The following is a 17560-nucleotide window of genomic DNA, read 5'->3' as shown; positions in this document are numbered from 1 at the left end:
GGGTTCTACACTTTATTATTAGCTTGGACCAACAAGTGATAAGTAACGTGTGTGCCACACAGGTTCCTGGCAAGAACCATCTCCAATAGGAGGCAATTTAAACATTACCCATTGACATTCAATGGCATTAACATCACCGAGTAAAGGATGCAGTTGATATAGTCTGAGTTTCTCAGTAGCGAGAGATGACCTGGTGATAATAACCTGAGTATCACCATGCCTCAGGTGGGGGGTGAGATTGTGAAGGTGGGACGCTCAGCCATCACAGGAATCGAACCCACGCTGGGGCAGCCCAACAAGAATGTCAGAGACCTTCAACAATAGCATAGAACATAGAACATTACAGCACAGTACAGGCCCTTCGGCCCTCGATGTTGTGCCGACCTGTCATACCGATCTCAAGCCCATCTAACCTACACTATTCCATGTACGTCCATATGCTTGTCCAATGACGACTTAAATGTACTTAAAGTTGGCGAATCTACTACCATTGCAGGCAAAGCGTTCCATTCCCTTACTACTCTCTGAGTAAAGAAACTACCTCTGACATCTGTCCTATATCTTTCACTCCTCAATTTAAAGCTATGCCCCCTCGTGCTCGCCGTCACCATCCTAGGAAAAAGGCTCTCCCTATCCACCCTATCTAACCCTCTGATTATTTTATATGTTTCAATTAAGTCACCTCTCAACCTTCTTCTCTCTAATGAAAACAGCCTCAAGTCCCTCAGCCTTTCCTTGTAAGACCTTCCCTCCATACCAGGCAACATCCCAGTAAATCTCCTCTGCACCCTTTCCAAAGCTTCCACATCCTTCTTATAATGCGGTGACCAGAACTGTACACAATACTCCAAGTGCGGCTGCACCAGAGTTTTGTACAGCTGCAGCATAACCTCTTGGTTCCGGAGCTCGATCCCTCTATTAATAAAAGCTAAAACACTGTATGCCTTCTTAACAGCCCTGTCAACCTGGGTGGCAACTTTCAAGGATCTGTGTACATGGACACCGAGATCTCTCTGCTCATCTACACTACTAAGAATCTTACCATTAGCCCAGTACTTTGCCTTCTGGTTACTCCTACCAAAGTGCATCACCTCACACTTGTCTGCATTAAACTCCATTTGCCACCTCTCAGCCCAGCTCTGCAGCTTAGCTATGTCTCTCTGCAACCTACAGCATCCTTTGTCACTATCCACAACTCCACCGACCTTAGTGTTGTCTGCAAATTTACTAACCCATCCTTCTACGCCCTCATCCAGGTCATTTATAAAAATGACAAACAGCAGTGGACCCAACACCGACCCTTGTGGTACACCACTAGTAACTGGTCTCCAGGATGAACATTTCCCATCAACTACCACCCTCTGTCTTCTTTCAGCAAGCCAATTTCCGATCCAAACTGCTATATCTCCCACAATCCCATTCCTCCGCATTTTGTACAATAGCCTATTGTGGGGAACCTTATCGAACGCCTTGCTGAAATCCATATACACCACATCAACCGGTTTACTCTCATCTACCTATTTGGTCACCTTCTCAAAGAACTCAATAAGGTTTGTGAGGCACGACCTTCCCTTCACAAAACCGTGCTGACTATCCCTAATCAAATTATTCTTTTCTAGATGATTATAAATCCTATCCCTTATAACCTTTTCCAATGCTTTACCAACAACTGAGGTAAGGCTCACTGGTCTATAATTACCAGGGTTGTCTCTACTCCCCTTCTTGAACACGTAACCACATTTTCTATCCTCCAGTCGTCTGGCACTATTCCTGTAGACAATGACGAGTTAAAGATTAATGCTAAAGGCTCTGCAATCTCCTCCCTGGCTTTCCAGAGAATCCGAGGATAAATCCCATCTGGCCCAGGGGACTTATCTATCTTCACCTTCTGAAGGATTTCTAATACCTCTTCCTTGTGAACCTCAATCCCACCTAGTCTAGTAGCCTGTATCTCAGTATTCTCCTCGACAACATTGTTGTTTTCTAGAGTGAATACTGTTGAAAAATATTCATTTAGTGCTTCCCCTATCTCCTCTGACTCCACACACAACTATCCTTGATTGGCCCTCATCTTACTCTCATCATTCTTTTATCCCTTAAATACCTATAGAAAGCCTTAGGGTTTACCCTGATCCCCCCTTGGGGAAAAATGGGCCAGGTACCAAATTAATGTTTCTCACATTTATCCAGCTCTTTCTATCGAATGATAAACATCAGACAGAGATTGTTCCCGATCAGCATGGCATTTTTTGTTTATTTGTAGGTGCTACTGACTATTTAATAGAATCCCCACAGTGTGGAGACAGGACCTTCAGCCAAACAGGTCCACGCTGACCCATTCCCCCCAATAATCCAACTAACCTGCACACCCCTGAACACTACAGGCAATTTCCCACGGCCAATCCACCTGGCCTGCATCAGGAAACCAGAGCAAACCCACGCAGACACAGGGAGAATGTACAAATTCCACACAGACAGTCGCCCGAGGGGGGAATCAAACCCGGGTCCCTGGCGCTGTGAGGCAGCAGTGCTAAACACTGAGCCACCGTGTTACCCTGAGATTAACTTCAATGTCTCACATATTTATTAAATGATAATCAACTCCCAAGAGTTCAGAAGTTCAATTTTTGGGTGATCTTCTAACAGTCCAAACCATTCTCACTAAAGCAATAGGTTGATAGTGCTGTTAAAAAGGCTTACGGTGTGTTAGGTTTTATTGGTCAAGGGATTGAGTTCCGGCGCCGTGATGTCATGCTGCAACTATACAAAACGCTAGTGCGGCATCACTTGGAATATTGGGTGCAGTTCTGGTCGCCCCATTACAGGAAGGATGTGGGAGCATTGGAAAAGGTGCAGAGGAGATTTACCAGGATGTTGCCTGATCTGGAGCGAAGGTTTTATGAGGAAAGGCTGAGGGACTTGGATCTGTTCTCATTGGAGAGAAGGAGGCTAAGAGGGGATTTAATAGAGACATACAAGATGATCAGAGGATTAGATAGGGTGGACAGTGAGAATCTTTTTCAGAGGATGATGACTTCAGCTTGTACGAGGGGCATAGCTACAAATTGAGGGATGATAGATTTAAGACAGATGTCAGGGGCAGGTTCTTTACTCAGAAAGTGGTAAGGGTGTGGAATGCCCTGCCTGCCAATGTAGTTAACTCAGCCACATTAGGGGCATTTAAACAGTCCTTGGATAAGCATATGGATAATGATGGGATAGTGTAGGGGGAGGGGCTTAGATTAGTTCACAGGTCGGCACAACATCGAGGGCCAAAGGGCCTGTTCTGCTCTGTATTGATCTATGTTCTATGTCCTATGAATGAGGAATACAGGGTTAATTACAGGATCCTCGGCAGTGTGGAGGAACAGAGGGATCTTGGGGTCCATGTCCATAGATCCCTCAAAGTTGCTATCCCAGTTGATGGGGTTATAAAGGAGGTGTATAGTGTGTTGACATGGTGTGTTCATTGGCGGGGGGATTGAGTTTAAGAGCCGCGAGGTTATGCTGCAGCTCTACAAAACTCTGGCTAGGCCACACTTGGAATATTGTGTTCAGTTCTGGTCACCTCTTTACAGGAAAGATGTGGAAGCTTTAGAGAGGGTGCAGAGGCCATTTGCCAGGATGCTGCCTGGAATGGAGGGCAGGTCTTATGAGGAAAGGTTGAGGGAGTAGGACTTTTTTCATTGGAGCGAAGAAGGATGAGAGGTGACTTGACAGAAGTATACAAGATGATGAGAGGCATAGAGGGAGTGGATAGTCAGAGGCTTTTTCCCAGGACGCAAATGACTATTACACGGGTGATAATGCTAAGGTGATTGGAGGAAGGTACAGGGGTGACGTCAGAGGTAGGTCCTTCACACAGAGAGCGGTAGGCGTGTGGAATGTGCTGCCAGCAGTGATAGTGAACCTGTTTCAGGGCCAGTTCATCCTTCCAGAGGTATAGGGCACAAAATTTCTCACAATACTCCAAATGTGGCCTGACTAGAGCCTTACAAAGACGTAATACCGTTACCTCTGATTCTATCTTCTCCCTCTGAAATTGCAGAGTAAATTCAATCATCTCATGATCACTCCCTCCTAAGGGCTCCTCTACCTTATCAAGCCTGCCTCATCGCACAACACTAAATCCAATATTGCCTGTTCTTTTGTGGAATCCGCCACAAGCTGCTCCAAAAAGCCATCTCATTGACATTCCACAAATTCCTTTTATAGAACATAGAACATAGAACAGTACAGCACAGAACAGGCCCTTCAGCCCACAATGTTGTGCCGACCATTGATCCTCATGTAAGCACCCTCAAATTTCTGTGACCATATGCATGTCCAGCAGTTTCTTAAATGACCCCAATGACCTTGCTTCCACAACTGCTGCTGGCAACGCATTCCATGCTCTCTCAACTCTCTGTGTAAAGAACCCGCCTCTGACATCCCCTCTATACTTTCCTCCAACCAGCTTAAAACTATGACCCCTCGTGCTAGCCATTTCTGCCCTGGGAAATAGTCTCTGGCTATCAACTCTATCTATGCCTCTCATTATCTTGTATACCTCAATTAGGTCCCCTCTCCTCCTCCTTTTCTCCAATGAAGAGTCCGAGCTCAGTCAACCTCTCTTCATAAGATAAGGCCTCCAGTCCAAGCAGCATCCTGGTAAACCTCCTCTGAACCCTCTCCAAAGCATCCACATCTTTCCTATAATAGGGCGACCAGAACTGGACGCAGTATTCCAAGTGCGGTCTGACCAAAGTTTTATGGAGCTGCAACAAGATCTCACGACTCTTAAACTCAATCCCCCTGTTAATGAAAGCCAAAACACCATATGCTTTCTTAACAACCCTGTCCATTTGGGTGGCCATTTTACGGGATCTATGTATCTGCACACCAAGATCCCTCTGTTCCTCCACACTGCCAGGAATCCTATCCTTAATTCTGTACTCAGCTTTCAAATTCGACCTTCCAAAATGCATCACCTCACATTTATCCAGGTTGAACTCCATCTGCCACCTCTCAGCCCATCTCTGCATCCTGTCAATGTCCCGCTGCAGCCTACAACAGCCTTCTATACTGTCAACGACACCTCCAACATTTGTGTCGTCTGCAAACTTGCTGACCCATCCTTCAATCCCCTCATCCAAGTCATTAATAAAAATTACAAACAGTAGAGGCCCAAGAACAGAGCCTTTTGTTGCAATTTCATGCAATCCACTACCATCATGTTTTTCCCAGCCCACCTGCATATTGTAATCCCCCGTGTTCACTGTGACTTTGCCTTTCTTACACACCTTTACTGTCTCCTGGTGCATCTTTCACCGCAGCTCCTGACTGCTGTTTGGAGGCCTGTACACGACTCCAACTATGGATCCTTTACCTTTGCAGTTCCTCATTCTCCCCACACAGATTCTACACCATCTCACCCTACTTCGTTTCTTCGTACTGATTTAATTTCATTTCTCACTGAAAAGGCAGCGCCATCCTCTCAGCCCACCTGCCTATCTTTTCAATAGGATGGCCATCCTTGGATATTCAGTTCCCAATCCTGATCCCCTTGCAGCCACGTCTCCGTGATGCCTACCATGTCATACTTGCCAATTTCCATCTGCACCATAAGCTCATTTACCTTATTCCTTGTACTGCGTACATTCAGATATAACATCTTCAGTCCTGTATTAACCCTCCCTCTGTAATTTTAATTCATTTTTCCAGTGTTTGGTTGCTAGCTGTTTCCAAACACTGTCCTATTTGTTTCTGTGCTGGAGACTTTAATAACCTCTCCTGAGTTCTCCATCCCTGTCATTTCTTTCATACTTTTCCACATAGTTGAATCCACCACTACAGATATTAACCTGTTGCTTTGTTTCCCACTGGGGCAAGTCTCGCCATTCCCTTCACCACCCCGCCCAAAAAAATCTCTACTTTAAAGACCTACTCACCCTTTTTTGCCAGAGCATTGGTCCCAGCTTGATTCAGGTGGACACCGTCGCAATGGTACAGATCCCTCCTGCTCCAATATTGATGCCAGTGCCCCATGAAAAGGAACCCCTGTTTCCCACACCACTCTTTTAGCCACGTGTTTACTTCCCTTATTCTCATGCCCCATGCCAATTAGCATGTGGCTTGGGCAGTAAGCCGGAGATTATAACCCTTGAGGACCTGCTCTTTAATTTGTTCCTGGCTCCTGATGATCCCTGACCAGGTCCACTACTCTAGCCTTGTCAATGTTGTTTGTTCCAGCGTGGTCCACAACAACTGGATGCTCCCCCTCCCACTCCACTACCTTTCAAGCTGATCAGAGATATCCCTTTTAATAAAATGTGAGGCTGGATGAACACAGCAGGCCAAGCAGCATCTCAGGAGCACAAAAGCTGACGTTTCAGGCCTAGACCCCTCTCTGATGAAGGGCCTAGGCCTGAAACGTCAGCTTTTGTGCTCCTGAGATGCTGCTTGGCCTGCTGTGTTCATCCAGCCTCACATTTTATTATCTTGGATTCTCCAGCATCTGCAGTTCCCATTATCCCTGGTAATTTACCAGCTGATTGGCCTCTGGTGCTGCACAGAACAGCTCACAGCTATGAGTGGACATTGAGGTGTGTCGGTCTGGGCTCTGGGGTTTCTCAGTGATCCGTCAGGAGGAACTCAGCTGCATAAACTCAGTCTTTGAGCAATGCACTGGGTCATGTTGACCTGGCCAGTCCCAATGAACGCATTTCATTAACAATAAGGTGCAGACGTGGTGATATCATCAAGTTTGAATCTGCCAAATGTTCTTTTGGGTAAAAGCTGACATCCGTACCTGGTCTGGCCTACATGTGACTCCAGACCCACTGCCACAGAAGGCCCCCTGTTCAGGGGAGATTATCAATGGACAATAAATGCTGCATTTGCAGCAGAGGCCAAGAAGCCACACAATAAAGCCACCATTCTTCATTGCAAAACAGAGGGAGCTCACACAGTGAGAGCGTTAAACCACCATGTGCTTTCCCAATTCACCGTTAGCTCAGGGAGAAACTCTGAGCCAAAGCAGAAGTTTCTAAACTTGCGACAGTTGTGACTCAATGGAGGCCCCTCATCCATTTGTAACAAACTCACAGCATTAAATCCCACTCCCAAAGAATTCCCTAAATAACACACACACTTCAATATTCCACTGAGTGAGAGCCGAAATGTCAGAGGGTCAGTGCTGAGGGAGTGGGCACCGTCAGAGGGTCAGTGCTGATGGAGCGGGCACTGTTGGAGGGTCAGTGCTGATGGAGCGGGCACTGTTGGAGGGTCAGTGCTGAGCGAGTGGGCACTGTCAGAGGGTAGGTGCTGAGGGAGTGGGCACTGTTGGAGAGTCAGTGCCAAGGGGCCCCCGCACTGTCAGAGGGTCAGTCCGGAGGGAGAGGGCACTGTTGGAGAGTCAGTGCTGATGGAGTGGGCACTGTCGGAGGGTCAGGGCTGATGGAGCGGGCACTGTTGGAGGGTCAGTGCTAAGGGAGCGCCGCACTGTCGGAGGGTCTGTACTGAGGGAGGGCGGCGCTGTCGGAGGGTCAGTGCTGAGGGAGTACGACATTGTCAGAGGGTCAGTGATGAGGGAGGGTGGCGCTGTCGGAGGGTCAGTGCTGAGGGAGCACCGCACTGTCGGAGGGTCAGTGCTGAGGGAGTGGGCACTGTCGGAGGGTCAGGGCTGATGGAGCGGGCACTGTTGGAGGGTCAGTGCTAAGGGAGCGCCGCACTGTCGGAGGGTCTGTACTGAGGGAGTGGGCACTGTCAGAGGGTCAGTGCTGAGGGAGTGGGCACTGTCAGAGGGTCAGTGCTGAGGGAGCACCGCACTGTCGGAGGGTCAGTGCTGAGGGAGTGGGCACTGTCGGAGGGTCAGGGCTGGAAAACAAGCTGCAGAGCACCATAAATTCGAATGAGTGTAACTAATCATTTGAAACACCAAAGTGGTTAAATTTGCATGAATAGGAACTATGAGTTTCACCAATAAATACAAAATGCTTTTCAGCTTATACAGGGCGGCACGGTGGCTCAGTGTTTAGCACTGCGGCCTCCCAGCACCTGGGACCCAGGTTCACTTATGGCCACAAGCGACTGTCTGTGTGGAGTTTGCACATTCTCCCCATGTCTGTGTGGGTTTCCTCCAGGTGTTCCGGTTTCCTCCCACAGTCCAAAGATGTGCACACTCGGTGGATTGGCCATGGGAAATTGCCCGTAGTGTTTCAGATGTGTAGCTTACATGGGTTATAGGGGGAATGAGTCTGGATGGGATGCACCGAGGTTCGGTGTGGACTTGTTGGGCCAAAGGGCCTGTTTCCACACTGCAGGGAATCTAAGATGTTATCATGGAAAATACAAAGATTGATGGTGAGCACGGAGAATTTATTTGCATTTTAACTGGGCTGGTTGGCTCTGGAAGGACTTAGACCATTGCTGTGAGACATGAACCAATGAGTAGCTGTTACTGTGATAATGGGAACTGCAGATGCTGGAGATTCCAAGATAATAAAATGTGAGGCTGGATGAACACAGCAGGCCAAGCAGCATCTCAGGAGCACAAAAGCTGACGTTTCGGGACTAGACCCTTCATCAGAGAGGGGGATGGGGAGAGGGAACTGGAATAAATAGGGAGAGAGGGGGAGGCGGACCGAAGATGGAGAGAAAACAAGAGAGGTAGAGAGGAAAGTATAGGTGGGGAGGTAGGGAGGGGATAGGTCAGCCCTATCCATCTTCCCTGGAGTAGCTGTTACTGTTCTGTTTTGTTGGAATAAGGACAGAGGGTATCTCTGTCGGTTCGTTAGTGGCGTTTCTGGTATGCACTGTGTGAGACAACTGATGATCTTTATCTAGTTCCTGTGTAATTCTTCTTACACCCATGATTAAATACAATCTTATGAGGAAAGGTTGACAGAGTTAGGGCTTTTTTTAATGCAATTCCCCTGCCAATGAAAGCCAACTCACCATACGCCTTCTTAACAATCCTATCAACTTGGATTGCAAATTTGAGGAATCTATGGACATTGACCCCAAGATTCTGCTGTTCCTCCACACTGCTGAGGATCCTGTCATTAACCCTGTATTCTACATTCAAATTCGACCTTCCAAAGTGAATCACTTCACACTTTTCCGGATTGAATTTCATCTGCCATTTCTTTGCCCAGCTCTGCACCCTGTCAATGCCCCATTGCAACCTACAACAGCCCTTCACACTGTCCACAATTCCACCAACATTCACGTCATCAGCAAATTTACTAACCCACCCTTCCGCTTCCTCATCCACGTCATTTAAAGATCACAAAAAGCAGAGGTCCCAGAACAGATCCCTGCGGCACACCACTGATCACCGAGCTCCAGGCTGAATACTTTCCATCTACTATCCTCTGTCTTCTATTGGACAGCTAATTCTGTATCCAGACAGCAAAATTTCCCGGAATCCCATGCTTCCTTACTTTGTGAATGAGCTGACCATGGAGAACCTTATCAAATGCCTTGCTAAAATCCATATACACTACATTCACCGCTCTACCTTCATCGATCTGTTTTATCACATCCTGAAAAAGAATTCACTCAGGCTTGTGAGCCATGACCTGCCCCTCACAAAGTCATGCTATCTCTAATCAGACTGTGCTTTTCCAAATAATCATAAATACTATCTCTCAGAATCCTCTCCAAAAATTTGCCCACCACAGAAGACTGACTGGTCTATAATTTCCAGGATTATCCCGATTCCCTTTCTTGAACATTGGAATAACATTTTCTACCATTCAATCTTCTGGCACTATTCCAGTGGACAGTGAGGATGCAAGGATCATCGCCAAAGACGTAGCAATCTCTTCCCTCACTTCCCGTAGAAACCTTGGGTATATCCCGTCTGGCCCAGGAGACTTATCTGTCATGTTTTTCAAAATTTCTAGCACATCCTCCTTTGTAACATCAACCTGTTCGAGCATATCTACCTGTTTCACGCTGTCCACACAAACGACAAGGTTCCTCTCACTGGTGAATACTGAAGCAAAGTATTCATTAAGGACCTCCCCTACCTCCTCTCACTCCACCACAAGTTCTTTCCACTATCGCTGATCGGCCCTACCCTCACTCTGGCCATCCTCTTGTTCCTCACATATGTATAGAACGCCTTGGGGTTTTCCATAATCCTACCCGGCAAGGCTTTTTCCTACCCCCTTCTATCTCTCCTAAATCCATTCCTTCGTTCCTTACTGGCTACCGTGTAGCCCTCTAGAGCTCTGTCTGATCCTTGCTTTGTCAACCTTAAGCAAGCTTCCTTCTTCCTCTTGACTAGGTGTTCCACATGTCGTTTCATTCAGGGATCCTTCACCTTACATTCCCTTTCTTGCCTTAGTGGGACAAACCTATCCAGCACTCATAGCAAATGCTCCCTAAACAACCCCCGTGCATTTCCCTGTGAACATCTGTTCCCAATTTATGCTCCGCAGTTCAAATGCAATCTGTCCTTCCTGTCCAGGTCCCACCTTCCCCAGAAGGTATCCCAATGGTCCACAAACCTGAAGTCCTCCCTCCTACACCAGCTCTGTAGCCACTGGTTCAGCTGCACTCGCTCTCTGTTTCTGGCCTGACTAGCCCATGGCACCAGTAGTAATCCTGAGATTATTACTCTGCTCATCCTGGCTTTCAGCTTCCAATCTAACTCCCTAATTTCACCTGTCAGGTCCTCTTCTCTTTTCCTCGCTATGTCATCAGTACCGATGTGTACCACAACTTCTGGCTGCTCTCCCTCCCGCTTCAGAATTCTGAAGACTCGATCCAAGACGTCCCTGACCGTAGCACCCAGGAGGCAACATACCATCCGGGAGTCTTACTCGGTACCATAGAATCTCCTGCCTGTTCCCATAACCATTGAATCTCCTATTGCTATTGCTCTCCCAATCTCCCTCCTTCCCTTCTGAGCCACAGAGCCTGGCTCAGTGCCAGAGACATGGCCACTATGGCTTTCTTCTGGTAGGGCCCCCCCGACAACAGTATCCAAAGTGGTATACTTATTATTGAGGGGAACAGGGGATCCCTGCACTGCCCATTCCCTTTCCCCCTCCTGACAGTCTCCCAGCTACCTTTTTCCTGTACCTTGGGTGTGACCACTTACATGTAACTCCTCTCTATCACCCCCCTCAGCCTCCTGAATGATCCCGAGTTCATCCAGCTCCAGTTCCCTCGCAGTTTGAGGAGCTGGAGTTGGGTGCACTTCTCACAGGTGTAGTCAGAGGGGACACCAGCAGTGACCCTCAACTCCCACATCCTGCAAGAGGAGCATGCAACTGCCCTCGCTTCCACTCCCTCTACTCGAGATTTCCAGAATACGAAAGAAAAAGCCTTACCTTACCAACCCTCTGCACAGTCTTTCTTGGTTAGAGGAGGACGACAGGTGGGAGACACTATGCGTGTAGTGTTTCGGGTTTAGCCAACGGCCGAATATGGGAGTGGACTTACTCATGAGGGGTGTAGACAGACTGAATGCATACAGCCTTCTTCCCAGGGCTGGAGAATTGAAAACTAGAGGAGCATAGGTTTAAGCTGAGTGGGGAAACAGTAAAAGGGACCTGAGAGGTAAGTTTTTCACACAGAGGGTGGTGTGTGTATGGGATGAGCTGCCAGAGGAAGTGGTGGGGGCTGGTACAGTTACAGCATTTAACAGGCATCTGAATGGGTATATGAATAGGAAGGGTTTAGAGGGATATGGGCCAAAATACCGGCAAATGGGACTGGATTAATTTCGGATATCTGGTCGGCATGGGCTGAAGGGTCTGTTTCCATGCTGTATATCCCTGTGACTCTAAACCAGCCTTCATCCAGTGATTCCATCTACACTTCCCGCTGCTAACACAATCACATACCCCTCCCACTTGGTAACACTCCCTTCCACCCTCTTCCAACAGGCAGAAGATAAAAAAAACTCAAACACTTGTACAATCAGGTTCAAGAACAGCTTCTTCCCCATTGTTGTCAGGCTTTTGAATGGACCTCTCAAATGTTAACGTTGATATCTCTGCCTGTACCTTCTCTTCAGCTAAAAACTGTACCCTGCACTCTGTTATGCTACCCTGATGCAATTTGTTTGATAGGATCTGCCTGTAGAGCACTTAAAACAACACTTTTCACTGTATCTCGGTACACAAAAACATCCAAGGCAGGAACAGGAGGAGGCCATTCAGCCCTTTGAGCCTGCTCTGCCATTCTTCACGATCATGGCTGATCCAACTCGATAGCCTAATCCAGCTTTCTCTCCATAACCTTTGATCTCATTCACCCCAATTGCAATATCTAGTCACCTCTTGAATACATTCAATGTTTTGGCATCAACCACTTCCTGAGGTAATGAATTCCACAGGCTCTCCACTCTTTGGGTGAAGAAATGCCTCCTCATCGCCTTCCTAAATGGCCAACCCCAAATCCTCATAGTGTGACCCCTGGCTCTGGACGCACCCACCATCGGGAACATCCTCCAAGCATCTACCCTGTCTATTAATCCCAACCTAGTCAATCTCTCCTCATACGTCAGTCCCACCATCCCCAGAATCAGCCTGGTAAACCTTCGCTGCACTCCCTCAAGAGTGAGAACATCCTTCCTCTGAAAAGAAGACCAAACTGCACATAGTATTCTAGATGTGGTCTCACCAAGGCCCTGGATAACTGCAACAACACATCCCTGCTCCTCTACCTGAAACCTCTCGCAATGAAGGCCAACATACCATTTGCCTTCTCTACCACCTGCTGCACCTGCATGCTTACCTTCATGGAGGAGATGGGTTAGCAACTTGAAGGATAGCGAGTGGGGAAACTAGAGCTAACAGGTGCCTTGGTGATAATGGGAACTCACACCTCCTCCCTCACCCCTATCCCAGGCCCCAAGATGACTTTCCACATTAAGCAGAGGTTCATCTGCACATCTGCCCATGTGGTATACTGCATCCACTGTACCCGGTGTGGCTTCCTCTACATTGGGGAAACCAAGCAGAGGCTTGGGGACCGCTTTGCAGAACACCTCCGCTCGGTTCGCAATAAACAACTGCACCTCCCAGTCGCAAACCATTTCCACTCCCCCTCCCATTCTTTAGATGACATGTCCATCATGGGCCTCCTGCAGTGCCACAATGATGCCACCTGAAGGTTGCAGGAACAGCAACTCATATTCTGCTTGGGAACCCTGCAGCCCAATGGTATCAATGTGGACTTCACCAGCTTCAAAATCTCCCCTTCCCCCACTGCATCCCTAAACCAGCCCAGTTCGTCCCCTCCCCCCACTGCACCACACAACCAGCCCAGCTGTTCCCCTCCACCCACTGCATCCCAAAACCAGCCCAACCTGTCTCTGCCTCCCTAACCTGTTCTTCCTCTCACCCATCCCTTCCTCCCACCCCAAGCCGCACCTCCATTTCCTGCTGACCAACCTCATCCCGCCTCCTTGACGTGTCCGTCCTCCCTGGACTGACCTATCCCCTCCCTACCTCCTCACCTATACTCTCCTCTCCACCTATCTTCTTTACTCTCCATCTTCGGTCCGCCTCCCCCTCTCTCCCTATTTATTCCAGTTCCCTCCCCCCATCCCCCTCTCTGATGAAGGGTCTAGGCCCGAAACGTCAGCTTTTGTGCTCCTGAGATGCTGCTGGGCCTGCTGTGTTCATCCAGCCTCACATTTCACTAACAGGTGCCTTGCCACTTTTGGGCTATTTCAGAAATTGAGTAATATTCTGTTTGCATGACTTACAATATATAAACTTCAAATGAATCCTCATTGAGTTAAAGCGTGACTTCAGATTCTTTCATAATGTACGACAACACCAAGTTAGTAAATGGAATCCGAGTAGATAGATACTTGATGACTGGTATGGACAGGATGGGCTGAAGTGCCTCTTGTATGCTGTAAAACAATGTGACTCTCAATTAGCATAATTGGTTATAAACAGCCCGAGCATCGGAGACACCAACAACCCTCAGACTCCCCCCTGCATGCATAGGCCCAATAATACTTCCCTCCCTCCATCCCATCACCCGCATTGCTTCCAACTCCCTCTCCCACCACAACATCGCACACCCCACTCCCATCATCACCTCCCTCCCCCATCCACCCCCAGCATCACCTCCCTCCCCCATCAACCACCAGCATCACCTCCCTCCCCCATCCACCCCCAGCATCACCTCCCTCCCCCACCCTCCCCAGTCTCACCCACCCACAGCATCACCTCCCTCCCCCATCAACCACCAGTATCACCTCCCTCCCCCACCCTCCCCAGTCTCACCCACCCCCAGCATCACCTCCCTCCCCCATCCACCCCCAGCATCACCTCCCTCCCCCACCCTCCCCAGTCTCACCCATCCACAGCATCACCTCCCTCCCCCATCCACCCCAGCATCATCTCCCTCCCCCACCCTCCCCAGTCTCACCTACCCCCAGCATCACCTCCCTCCCCAGTCTCTTCCACCCCCAGCATCACCTCCCTCCCCCACCCTCAGGTGAACCAACAGCAGCCAATATGAGAAGGATCCAGTCGGTGATGGGAGGGGTAGCTGGCTCACCAACGCTCTCCATTGGTTGGCCCAGGGGGTGGTGGACCCTGACTGGGTCTGTTTTTGGAAGGCAGCAGAGAACTGGAGAAAGATGATCTGGTTTTCCAAACTGAGAACTGACGGTTCACAATCTGGTTGATTGAGGCAGTCATTCTGTGGCAGTGAGCCGTTTAAATCGAATCCATGGGTGGAAGGTTGGTTTCTGTGACGGTCTGGGCTGTGTACACACCACCTTCTGTAGTTTCTCTCAGTCCTGGGCAGAGCAGTTGCTGTACCAGACCATTATGCACCCAGACAGTCTGCTTTCAGTGGTGTGTGTCCAACACAATCGGCAGACTAAAGCAGAAAGTGCAGATTCAACGTTCTTGGATTTGTAGAAGAAACACTGAAATCCCCATCCAGACTCCATTTGATTGATTTATTGTCACAGGTATTGAAATACAGTGAAAAGCTTTGTTAACGAGAAGTACAAGTAAATCGTAGTAACGACGTACAGAACCAAACGACTTAGAGGCACACAGGTTACAATGTACAGAGTGTTCAAATTACATTTCAAAGAACATCATTAATAACTTTTGCAGATTTATACGTTAAGTTTAAAAGTGTAGAACAGTGAATAGAAATGTTAAAAGTTACATCTGCTGTAGGAGCTTGCAAGGAGTTGCACAGTGATGTTTTTTGTGCCTTGGCCATCCTCAGTGCCTCGTCAATGTGTTATTCAATATTGAGGAATAGTGAGCCGTCAGCTGAGGGAGGGTGGGATGTGGTAATCAGCAGAAGGTTTCCTTGCCATTTTTAACCTGAAGCCATGAGACTTCATGGGATCCGGAGTCAAAGTTGAGGTCTCCCAGAGCAACTCCATCCCGACCTTATACCACTGTTGTGAATGATTCAATTATATAACCACTACGTCACTGCCCACTGCAGGGGGCGACACTTACAGAATGTCACAGCCAATGCGAGGTACCCGTGAAAGGGGCAGAATGAGCATATCCTGATTCTGGCTGAGCGTCTGCAGTAGGCAGCATGGGCAACAGTATGGGACACAGGCAGACACCAGGCCCAGGTTATCATCAAACATTTCAATACATCAGACCTCAGTCTGAATTTAGTCTGGACAGAGCTGGTCCCATAATCATTCTGTTCATTAGGAGGCAGGTTCCAAAGGTGTTTGGTGCACGATCTTTCATTAACCCTGATGTGACGGCTGGTTTGATTCTGAGCAAATAACAGCAGTTGTTCATTGCAAAACAGAGGGAGCTCACACAGTGAGAGCGTTAAACCACCATGTGCTTTCCCAATTCACCGTTAGCTCAGGGAGAAACTCTGAGCCAAAGCAGAAGTTTCTAAACTTGCGACAGTTGTGACTCAATGGAGGCCCCTCATCCATTTGTAACAAACTCACAGCATTAAATCCCACTCCCAGAGAATTCCCTAAATAACACACACACTTCAATATTCCACTGAGTGAGAGCCGAAATGTCAGAGGGTCAGTGCTGAGGGAGTGGGCACCGTCAGAGGGTCAGTGCTGAGGGAGTGGGCACTGTCGGAGGGTCAGTGCTGAGGGAGTGGGCACTGTCAGAGGGTAGGTGCTGAGGGAGTGGGCACTGTCAGAAGGTCAGTGCTGAGGGAGTGGGCACTGTCGGAGGGTCAGTGCTGAGGGAGTGGGCACTGTCGGAGGGTCAGTGCTGAGGGAGTGTCGCACTGTCGGAGGGTCAGTGCTGAGAGAGTGTCGCACTGTCGGAGGGTCAGTGCTGAGGGAGTTGACAGTATCGGACGGTAAGTGCTGAGGGAGTGTCGCACTGTCGGAGGGTCAGTGCTGAGGGAGCAGGCATTGTCGGAGGGTCAGTGCTGAGGGAGCGGGCACTGTCGGAGGGTCAGTGCTGAAGGAGTGTCGCACTGTTGGAGGGTCAGTGCTGAGGGAGTTGGCAGTGTCGGAAGGTCAGTGCTGAGGGAGTGTCGCACTGTCGGAGGGTCAGTGCTGAGGGTGTGGGCACTGTCGGAGGGTCAGTGCTGAGGGAGTGCCGCACTGTCGGAGGGTCAGTGCTGAGGGAGTACTGCGCTGTCAGAGGGTCAGTGCTGAGGTGGCGTCGCACTGTCGGACAGTCAGTGCTGAGGGAGTGGGCACTGTCGGAGTGTCAGTGCTGAGGGAGCGGGCACTGTCGGAGTGTCAGTGCTGAGGGAGCGGGCACTGTCGGCGGGTCAGTGCTGAGGGAGTGGGCACTGTCAGAGGGTCATTGCTGAGGGGGCGCCGCACTGTCGGATGGTCAGTGCGGAGGGAGTGGGCACTGTCGGAAAGTCAGTGCTGAGGGAGCGGGCACTGTCAGATTGTCAGTGCTGAGGGAGTGCCTCACTGTTGGAGGGTCAATGCAGAGGGAGTGCCGCAATGTCAGAGGATCAGTGCTGAGGGAGCGCCGCACTGTCGGAGGGTCAGTGCTGAGGGAGCGCCGCACTGTCGGAGGGTCAGTGCTGAGGGAGCGCCGCACTGTCGGAAGGTCAGTGCTAAGGGAGTGGGCACTGTTGGCGGGTCAGTGCTGAGGGAGCGCCGCACTGTCGGAGGGTCAGTGCTGAGGGAGTGGGCACTGTCAGAAGGTCAGTGCTGAGGGAGTGCCGCACTGTCGGAGGGTCACTGCTGAGGGAGCGCCACACTGTCGGAGGGTCAGTGCTGAGGGAGCGGGCACTGTCGGAGGGTCAGTGCTGAGGGAGTGGGCACTGTCGGAAGGTCAGTGCTGAGGGAGTGGGCACTGTTGGCGGGTCAGTGCTGAGGGACTGCCTCACTGTTGGAGGGTCAATGCTGAGGGAGCGGGCACTGTCGGAGGGTCAGTGCTGAGGGGCGCCGCACTGTCGGAGTGTCAGTGCTGAGGGAGTGGGCACTGTCGGAAGGTCAGTGCTGAGGGAGCGGGCACTGTCAGAGAGTCAGTGCTGAGGGAGTGCCTCACTGTTGGAGGGTCAATGCTGAGGGAGCGGGCACTGTCGGAGGGTCAGTGCTGAGGGGTGCCGCACTGTCGGAGTGTCAGTGCTGAGGGAGTGGGCACTGTCGGAGGGT

The sequence above is a fragment of the Stegostoma tigrinum genome, chromosome 2 (assembly GCF_030684315.1).
Source record: "Stegostoma tigrinum isolate sSteTig4 chromosome 2, sSteTig4.hap1, whole genome shotgun sequence".
In the NCBI taxonomy this organism is placed as follows: Eukaryota; Metazoa; Chordata; class Chondrichthyes; order Orectolobiformes; family Stegostomatidae; genus Stegostoma; species Stegostoma tigrinum.
Note: the sequence above shows the minus strand (reverse complement) of the source record.